Source organism: Arvicanthis niloticus, chromosome 14 (genome assembly GCF_011762505.2).
Source record: "Arvicanthis niloticus isolate mArvNil1 chromosome 14, mArvNil1.pat.X, whole genome shotgun sequence".
NCBI classification, from domain to species: Eukaryota; Metazoa; Chordata; class Mammalia; order Rodentia; family Muridae; genus Arvicanthis; species Arvicanthis niloticus.
The window spans coordinates 34,033,631-34,044,314 of NC_047671.1; positions in this window are offsets into that span (position 1 = coordinate 34,033,631).

Sequence of the window (10,684 nt, forward strand, 5' to 3'; positions counted from 1 at the left end):
AAAGCAGAAGAAGGCATGGGAAGGCTCTAAGAGCCAGCAATAGTGGACGCTTTAAGCTAAAGGGTATGTGCTGGACATGGCAACATAGTTACACATGGACACTCACAGTAGCTGTGACTGTTTATGCTCCCATGCTGGGAAGACTATGCCATTTTAATCTGAGTCTGTCATGTGCCCGTTGGCTTATCTGTATGACTTCTCATTATTGCAACAATCCCATGAAAGCTGTGGTCTTCTCCTGGGACCTGACAGGCAAAGAGAGATGAAAAAGGAGAACACTAGTGTTAGAATTGAGATTCTGCTAGGCGGCAGAGTCCACAGCCTGTGATCTGTCTCCTGAGCCAGGGTTCTGTTCATATAAGACTTTCTCTCTCTTCCTTTATAATGTTGTTATAGCTTAAATGTGCCGTGTCCATCCCCACCTCACCCTGGCTCATGTATTACAAGTTTATTTAGCAGCTAATAGGCTTTAAGAAGGAAGGGTGACCTAATCAGAGACTTAGTCTATTGACAGGTTCATAGTCAGTTGCACTGTTGGGAGGTGATGTGGAACAGGAGGCTGAACCTAGCCACAAAAATAAGCCACTGGGGACTTGTTGATTGATGGTGGCTACATCTTGCCACCATCTGAATCCTTTGATGTTCACCTTTCTCACTGCTTCCTTCCTGCTATTAGGAAAATGGCTTCCTTTGATACTTGTTCTTCTGCTGTTTTGACACTCAGTTTCACCAGAGATCCAAAAGCATATTGCCAAGGACAATGGACTAAAAACTCTCAGACTACGAGTCAAAAGTAAGCAGTTCCTCCCTTTAGTTGGTCTTTTCAGACTTGTTTGGTCATAGACCAAACACAAACACATACCTGACCCACCCCGACAGCATGCATAGGAAGGATGGCTGCTTCTTCCGCAACCTCAGTTTTCTCATCTGTAGACTCATCATGTTGTGGTGGATCCTCTTGGAGCTAGCAACTAGGTCCGTGTTTCTATTGTCTACTAAGAAGAAACCCCTGAGGGAAGATGTCTGCACACTAACTCCAAACTGTGCCTAGATAATTGTTCCACAGAAGGAACAAGCATATCAGTGCAACAGCACCAGGCATGCACAGCACCTGATGTGACTCCTGTTGTAGGATCTCCATCTAGTCCCAGGTGCTTTATCTCTCCTTGGTGCATTGAGGTCAGAAGGACCAACTAGGGAGGAACAGGCTTAAGAGGCAAGTTGGCAGGAAGTACAAAGATATTTGGAGAGGAAGGTGTTCACAGCAAAAATGAAGGCGATAACATGTACTAAGGTGGATACTACCTTTTTCCTTTTTTAAAATGGCTTAAAAGAAAATGAAAGCAAGGGGCTGGGGTGAGGTTGGGATGGCTCCACAGATAAAGTTCTTGCTTTGTGAGCATTGACCCTCTGAGTTCAGTTTTTAAGACACAAAACTTGGCACAGTGGCATGCATTTGTAATCTCAGTGCTGGCTGAGATATAAATTATTATAGAGAGTGAGTCCTGGGGCTCGATGGCTAGCCAGCCTAGCTTATTTGGTGAGCTCAGGCTATGCGAGACCTTGTCCCCCCACCCCTCAAAAAACCCAAGGTGGGCTCTAATTGAATAAGGAAGACAGAGGTTGTCTTCTGGCCTCCATAATCTAAAGTATCTCGAATACACACACACACACACACACACACACACACACACACGCAGGCGCGCGCACACATACATATTGCCAATACAAGCTTATCAATAAGACATTTTCTGAAACTAAGAAAAAAATGAAACAGTAAGAGCCAGGTATGAGGAGCAGAGAAATGGCCCAAAACGGACATTTCCAGTGTCACAATTTCATTTCCCAGTGAGACAAAAACCAATCCTACATTGTCGGCATTGGCATCATATCATATCATCATCATCATTACTTCTAGCACTAAGAATCAATCTCTCTCTCTCTCTCTCTCTCTCTCTCTCTCTCTCTCTTTCTCTCTCTCTCCCCTCTCCCTCTCTCCCCCCTTTCTCTCTTTGCCAAGAATCGACTAACAAGTGAAGATGAATTTTCTTTTTGAGATAGTATTTATCTGTATAGACTGTCACTGAATTAGCTCTGTAGACCAGGCTGGCCTAAAAAAAGAAAATGAACTGTAAAACTACCACCCAGCAATATCTATATATAATATATCAATATATCAATCATCAATCAATATATCAATATATATCAATCTATCAATCTATTAATCTATCTATCTATCTATCTATCTATCTATCTATCTGTTGTCATCAAACTGTAAACTGTAGTGGTGATAGAGGACTATTAAAACACACATGCACATTTCATTCTAAATGCTATATTCTAAAGTGCTAAGGGCTGAGAAAGTTAACATCATGTCCTTAACATTTAAACAAGGCAGAACCGAGAGATCTGCAAGTCATATATAATAGTGTGCATCAATGTCTTCTAATAATATATTGACTTACAGAGCGTTTGATTCTCCAAGTGAAACAGCAAGCCTTTTGGAAGTGCAATATATCATGTAAGCAGCAATGCAAATAGAGCCTATATTGAATCAGATAAGAGACGCTGTCTCTCTTTCTAATGAGAAGCCAGAGTACAATTAATGAAACCTGTGTAAATGTGCTTCAGGCTGTTAAGATTACAGAGAGTTCAGGGCTGTGGATAAAGAATTAGGGAAAAGGATCCACAATCAATTACAAAGTAGGTCCTCCTATCTTGGACAGGCACACACACGTTCTGATATCTCATCAGGGAACCAATTGCATCCAAGCATCCTTTGGAAGAGAGATGTAGGAACATGTTCCTTCCTATTTGGGGAACGATACAAGGGGGCTATTTTTGAATGATTAATTAAAGGGAATCAATCTTCATTGCTTTGCTACTGACGTGAATAGCGCCATGCCTGTGCAATAATCGCATGCAATTATTCAACTACCCCTTTGGCAAGGACAACGTAATTAGTCCTGGTGGTGTCGAGAGATTCTCTTTATTCCCAACAAATTGGCAGTTTTAATCAAGTGTTGCTGGAAATTTATCATAACACAGGGAAAACAATAGGTGAAGGTACAGGGCCCCAAGCTGTGTGACTTCTATCTACAATGGTACAAATTTACAATGCTAACAACATGATAAATACCGCCATTCCATGAATGTGTTGATTATAATTTCATATCAGCACCAAGCCTTGGCAGGGTTTATTTGTTTAGAAACGTGGCTGTAACCCTTCTTGTGCTGCCTTACATCTGCTTGCTGAGAAGGTTAGGTGGGCCCTGAGCACCATAGCAGGGAGTTTGGAAGGTTTCAAAGTTTAAAGGGGCTGGGGCAGGAGCACCCCTAGTAATGCCCTCTCCCTCTAACTGCAGGAAGCTGGGGATGCTGAGAGAAACACAGAATAGGTGAACAGCAAGTTCCCGCGGCTTATTCTGAGTATTGGCATTAGGCAGACTCTCTCCACCCCTTCACCTTTCACCTTTCACCTTTCACCTTTCACCTTTCACCTTTGTTCGTGTGTTCTCATATCTTTTCAAATCTTTGCTTATAATATAATAATGCCCAATGTTACAAGGTTAATTTCTTAGTAATATACCATGTGCTGGGCCAAACTATGTGTGTGTGGTCCGACTTTATCTTTTGTGATACTTTATTTAAAGGAATGACTGTTGTTTTCATCATTTCCCATTTTACAGGTGAGGAGAAAACACAGTTCAGCAAAGAACTGTGACCTCACTGTGGATTTAGAGCCTAGTGACCACCCGGTACTGCATCTTCCTTGTGATGTGACCAGTGAGTGTGCAGGATTCTTCCACTGACAGTTAGATCTACTGCACTCTCCGCTGAGAGCTAGTTAGACCTACTATATGTGGTTTGGTTTCATGCAGCATTTCATTCTTTTACATTCCCTGCTTTCTTCTCAGAAGAAGGGTTTGGCTGTTGTATTATTGAGACGGCATTTCCCTATGTACTCCAGGCTGGCCTTGAACTTGTATGGTCTCCTGCCTCAGATTGGCAATAGTTAAAGATTTCTGGATGTGCAATGGCCAGAGACTAATTCAAAATCCAATGTGTCTCTGGCAGTGCCTGTCCATGTTGCATGCTGTTGCAATTGCTATGAGTCCATAGGTGCAGCTGCCTTCTGTGTCCAGATGTGTGCATGTAGTCATCTCCACCTCTGGCTCTTAAACCCTTTCAACCCTCTCTTGAGCACTCACCCCTGAACCTTGAAAGGGGCATGTACCATGTGTTCCCTTTATGGCTGAGCATTCTGTAGTCTCTTAATCGGTACTTCGAATATCTTACTGCAGTCATTTTCGACCTTTCTAATACTAATGATCCTTTGATATAGTTCATCATGTTGTGGTGACCCCAGGCATAAAACAATTTTTGTTGCTACTTCATAACTGTTATTTGCTACTGTTATGAATCGAAATGTAAATGTCTGTGTTTTCCAATGGCCATAGGTGGGCCCGTGTAAAATGGTTATTGGACTTTCAAAGGGGTAGCATCCTACAGGTTGAGAAATACTGTCTTAATAAAGTAAACAAGCAAACAATAAAATAAAACAAAAAACCATGAAGGGACATTGAGAAATTAAGAAGGAACTCTAGTATTCAAGCGTTGTTCTAAACTTCTTTGGCCATGGGCTACTTTCTTTAAGTTGTGTAACTGAGACTGATCCCATCCCGTCAGACCCAGTTCCAAAGGACAAGAGTCTCCATGGAAACCTCAAATACCAGATTGGATGGTGTAATATTTCTAAGTCCCCCTCTCCTAGAATTTCTAGAAGAAACTTTTAAAGAAACAGTATTTACCTTGTCAGGAAACTAGTTTGCACACTGAATTTACTTATTCAGATAAGCTTGACAATTCATACTCTATCTATATTGGAATGGTCCCTTGGCAATAAAAACCAGGGCCAATTTTTCTCTTTCTACCCCTGCCATCATCGTAGCAGCCAAGGTTAAGGGATGAGGATGATTGTTTAAAGACTGTTTCTGGCATTTAGAAGGCAGCTGTGAGACTACGCTGGGATGTGTTGAGAAGCTTGGTCCATTCCTCAAAAGCTGCACATCTAAATCCCAACATTTAACAAGGTGCCTTCTCCCAAACAAAACCTACAAGCACTTGAAGGCAAGATCAGCCCAGTCAGCACCAAAGCAGTCAGCGGCTGGTCTGTAAAGAAAAAAAGAAAGACCCACAGCACAGTGGATGTGTAAAAGCAGCCTCCCAGGGAAGAACACGCAAGAGCTAACTCTGTAACCTTAACTGGCAAGCTCATCTGTAGACAAGGTCTGGACAATTGCTGCTCCCCCACCCCAACTGGCTCACTTTCACCCTCTTTGTCCTCCTTACTGCCAGAAGGAACATCTGGCTTCAGGCCTTGAAAGCAGACTCCTTCTCCACTTGCACCTGTCCCAGGAGGAGAAAGGAGAAAGGCTTTCCTGACAAAAGGTAGGATTTTTCAGAGCTGCGTTGCCGCCCATTAAAGCAGCTTGTTTGATCCCTTCAAAGCTCAAGATCAAAGAGAGGCTTTTCGGAGCTGCCAACTCATAAAGCTACAGGCCCGGGAGAAGGACCGCTTTGTTTTCACACAGCCAGGTGGACTCTCCTGTTTGGCTCCCCTGCCAGAGGCTGGGCTTGAGTAGGTTGAAGGGTGTTCTCACATCTGGCTGATGTCTGGATGTTGAACCTTCCCAGGAAGTGAGGAAGGCACATCAGCAAGTTCATACTTGACATTCTGGGGAAAAAAAAATCTCATACCAACACCGTCCTGGCCCCAACCAAGGGACCCCATTTCCAGCATTCATTTTATTTCCTAAAAAGGATAGCTATCACCACACATCCATGCCCAGTGAATGCACCTCTATCAATAACCTTTCATCCTTGTCAGCTTGCTGGGTTCCACCATCAGAAAACAATGCTGTCTTTTTAAGTATCTTTAAAATCCCCGTCTTGTGCGGATTCGTTGGCGCTAATGAAACGTATGGAGCAGAGAGATGGAATAGGACTTGGTTTCCTGAGAAAAAGCAACAAGGAAAGGTTGGGGGTTTTCCTCAGCTGACTCAGTCTGTCACCATCTCCTTTGCATTAGTTGGGTCCTGTTGGATCAGGTCAGTGACACATTCTGGGCCTGACTTCTGTACAAGGATAAATGGTTTATTTTCTAGTAGAAAGGCAGCCACTTGTGACTTCTGACAGAAGCTCCATGGAGCTATAGAATGTTTTCTCTTTAGAAATAATGGCGGCCACTTCCCCCCTCCCTAAAACACAGATAAACATCTCCAGATAAACTACATACATACATACATACATACATACATACACATACATATAAATAAACCTCCCAGTCACCAGAATGGCCAGGGATGTGTAGAGAGTAACTCTGAGGGGTATGTCACATGTGACACATTTTAATCTGAAATACTACAGTTGGAGACATGAGGGAGGAATTCAAGCCAACAACACAGGAGAGGAGAAAAGAGAAAAACATCTCCTTAGAGGAAAGAAAATAAAGTTAGAAATCAAGAATACAACGGCTGAGAGAGCGCAAGCACAAGTTTCTGGAGGCATGACGGGCCAGAATGTAATATAGTGTGCTGACTGTTGGCTAGAATGTAATATCACATGCTGACTGTTGGTTGAAGGTGTTGCTGTGCTTTGGGCCAACAATCTTCCTAAAGAAAAGAATCTTCGTGAACACAAAACGTTGCATTTTTCAGGGGTGACGTGCAGAAGTCTGCAAAAGCATGAGATTTGTTTTAGCTGTTCCACTTTTCAGGTTCTAAGTTGGAGAAAGGAAGGATTGAGCTGACCTCAAGGCTAAGCTTCTTCTAAAAGGAAAGAACTGAGTTTTTACTCAGAAATCGAGTGGATCTACTCAGCAGAAAACAGAAGAGTTACCTTCATGCAAGAGCAGGGGTTCTCAACCTTCCTCATTGTGCGATCCTTAAACACAGTCCCTCATGTTGTGGTGAACCCAAGCATAAAATAACTTCATAACTGTAACTTTACTATGGTAATGAATTATAAAGTAAAATATCTGATACGTGGGATATCTGGTATGTATCATAGGGGTTGAGACCCACATGTTGAGAACCTTTGTCCAAGAGGGTCAGCTGAGGTTAGACATCATGAACTTGGACAGGAGAGAAAAAAGCTTGAGCAGAGACAAGGATACAGCTGTGGGTGGGTAGGGGGGTGATGCTGCTGTGCTAAGGCGGGCAGTGGGGAGACAGGAAGGAGGCAGAGGAAACCAGTCAATTCTGAATATCTCTAACCTGTAGAATAACCACAGAGCATTGGATATCCCTGAACCCTCGCCTTTTCTTGGGATCTATTTGGTCATTTGTTTTTTCTGTTCTCTTTCCCCCAGATTGACTTTAGGAAAGTTATTGCTATGGTTTGATATAAATCATTGTCTACTTCTTACCCCACTCCCCAAAAGAAAGCTCATGTATTGAAAGCTTGGTCCTTCTGATGGGTTAAATGAGATATGCCCCCCCCGCCCCCCGTAGGCTCCGGTATTTGAACACTTGATCTACAGTTGGTAGTGCTGATTGAAGAATGTCATGGAAACTTTAGGCGCTGGAAGAAGTGTGGCCCTGTGGGTGTGTACCAGGAGATTTTGGCTGTCCTGCTTTGTGCTCCTGGCTAGTCACAGGCACACACCCTCCCAGGAGCTATTTCAGATCCATGGTTGAAAGACACACACGCATATATACACACACACACGCACTAGCTCATTTTAAAACTGCCTTATTGGCTCTGTGGCTGGGCTCTTCTAAGCCTTCCAAGGCCAGTGTGTCCTTACCTTTACTCCTATCTCAACACCTCTGAATCTGTCTTCAATTTAGTTGCCCAGTTACCTTCTGTGAAATCCATTGGTGTTGCTGCCCAAGACATTTTCAGGCTGCCCTTCCATGGGCCACTTTCCTTTTCTGCCTACATTTTGGAAAATCTCCCCTACAATTCTGAATCTGTTCCATCTCTGTCCTCCAAGTACCTTGATCCTCCTCCTCCTCTCTCCCTCCTAGCCTGAGGGAGCCTGGAAGTCCTGCCTCTTTTTTTTTTTTCCACCCAGTTATTGGCTGCTGGTATCTTTATTCATTGATCAAGAATCAATTGGAGACAAGGACCTTCAGCATCAGTACACACAGATTCTCGACTAAATCAAAGCATCAGAACCACTCTTCTACATGGGTGGGATTCGAGTTCACTGGGATTTGCTTTCCAGTTCACTCTGTATGGGTTTTTTTTTTTTTTTTTTTTTTTTTTTCTTAGCATTGAAGATATAGTCTCACAGCTTCCTGTTCCAGCCTCACTGGCCATAATAGACACCCTTTCTGGAATTGTAAGCCAACATAAACTTGCTTCCCTAAGTTGATTTTAGCCATAGTATTTTATCACAGAAACAAAAAAGTAACTAGTACAGCCCCCCCCACCCCCGCCACCCCCGTATTACTACATCCAGCTGCAGATTTACCCCCCTGGCTTTTCTATATAGAGCCCTGTGCTGTTTCTTCAACAACCCAGACATCTGCTCTCTCGGGGCTTTGGTAACTGCTATTTTGTTATTTTGTCTGCTTTAAATTTTCTTTTCCTGGTTCTCCTGCTGGTTCACAGCCCTGCTTTTCTCAGACCTTCACTCAAATGCTGTGACCTCAGTGATGCTTTTTGTCAGCAGCCTACGTACATCTTCACTTCCCCACAAAGCCACTGCTGCCCCACCCTCCCTGCTTTGTTATTGCCGACACTGTATAGGATTGTCCGAGTCAACACAATTGAGTAGATTACTGTCTGCCTTCCACCAGGATGTAAACAGCAGGACAGTTGCTTTTGATTGTTGTTATGCCCCCAATGACTAGAATAGCATCTGTTGAAATATAACTACCAGATTAATTTTTGTTTTTAAAAAAAGAGACAGATCATTTATATAAAAGTTCAGCAGAGAAAGACCATTCCTCTCCTACTTGAATCCTAAAATTGTAGTACATGTGTCCCTCCTAACATTACTTTCCACAGAAGCCTAACAATGACAGAGACCCAGGTAGCAAGTCTTCCATTATGATTCTACAATATTTAGTGCACAACCTCTCAGCCTTGGTTTCTAGAAAAATAAAATGAAAATGATAACACCTACATTGTCTACTTTAAGAGTTGCTATGGTGGAAAATTATTATATATGCTAAAGCACTTGGGAACCTACTTTGCATGTACAAGGTTTTATGATTCCCTATGACACTGTCTTCCCTGGAGAAGTTTCCTTGTATTTCACGTAAAGTAATAAAATTCTACTCAAGCAGTATGAGTCATTCTAACAAACTAGGTGTCTTGTTAATTTTATAGGCCATAATAAGGAAGGTAGCTTCCCTGACTGCTAAGTAGTAATTATCAGTGCCTACAAGAAGTTTTCTTGATCTACCAGGCTTGGTACAAATCTGGGTGATTTATTCGACAAAGACAGAAAATTGTGATCAATGTCGGTGACCCAGAAATACATATTAAGCATCCAATAGCCTTATGTGAGATGCTGGAAAGAGAAACAGTCTATGGAAGACTGTTAGCCTTCTGGCTACATGGCTAGTCTATTGACACACAGAATCCTAGCATACACCAAATGCGCATGCTTTCTGGCCCTGCATAGCTGTGACTGCAGCAGCAACATTCCTAGCACCTGCTCACTTCCCTCACTCATGCACAGCTGCTCTTACTTCCTATTTTAGATGTTAACAAACCTTTTTTTTTTTTTTTTTTTTGAAAAAATACCATGAAATTTTCATCTTTATTCAGGATGCCGCCTTTACCTCAAATGCCTTTCCTCCTCCCCCAACTGTTTTTCTTTTCTCTTTTGTATTCTCTTTTCTGTATTCCTTTCTCCTGCTAAAACGTTTTTAATCCTCTCAGTCTCTGCCTAGCTGTACACCTTGGCAGCTCATTCAGATGGCTTCACTCCATCCGTCTTGCATTGGAAGCTGATGTTCCAAGTTGTGTTAGGAATGAAATGTGGTCCTCTATAGATGCTATGGGTTGAGTCTGACCTCCTGTTGGGTCTTATCTTCCATCATGCTTCCCTGCAAACACTAGTCTTCTTTATGTTCTTCAAACATTTCCCATATGCCACATTTAATGTTTTGTGGTCTTTTCCTTTGCTATTTTCTTTGCCTGGATACAATATTTCTCTGCCTGGACACAAAGAATCTATGTGCAAATTTGATTGTCATGTCCTTAAACATTTGTGGAGTGGTTAGTTGTATGTTGGTGCCTCCTGTATCTAACAAGGCTAAAAAAAAGGTTAAGCCCACTTGAGAAGATACTATCCATAATCTCTGAAAAGCACTATGGAACTGGCAGAGTGAGTGATGTCCACAGAGCAGAGCAAATTGAGGTTCTTCGTTCACAGGATTTTATAAAGTACTTAATTAATCCAGGATCTTAGAACTTTTAGCTGCTGGTTTTTAGAGGTCAGTCCAAACTTTCATTTTATAAGTGAGAGAATACTAGTGTTCCAATGGCAGAGTCTTAAGCCAGCATACCTTCCTGATTTTCCACTGGATGCTGAAATTCTGGATTAGCAATAAGATAAGGTCTTGGGTTTCTAGGTATGTTGATCAAAGCAGGGAAGCAGAAGTTTGTTTCTAAGAACCTGAATATCAGGTCTCACATCTGTCCCTAAATAGCAACCTCC